We start from the raw sequence: 235 nt of genomic DNA on the forward strand, positions 1-235 counted from the left end.
GGAAGGCGTGGGCTATAGCACACGCAAATTTGGGAATCGGGCGGAATTCTAGTTTTATGGCCATAAAATGCCAAAAAATGTAATTTGGTCATGGAGGGGCGGTGACTATGGTTCCTTACGCTGTATTTGACTTCCCGGAAAAATATTAGGCGATCCGGGTCTGGGCCCACGGCGGAAGGCGTGGGCTATTGCACACGAAAATTAGGGACTCGCGCGGATTTTCAATTTTGGCCGT

The sequence above is a fragment of the Nicotiana attenuata genome, unplaced genomic scaffold (genome assembly GCF_001879085.1).
Source record: "Nicotiana attenuata strain UT unplaced genomic scaffold, NIATTr2, whole genome shotgun sequence".
Classification (NCBI taxonomy): Eukaryota; Viridiplantae; Streptophyta; class Magnoliopsida; order Solanales; family Solanaceae; genus Nicotiana; species Nicotiana attenuata.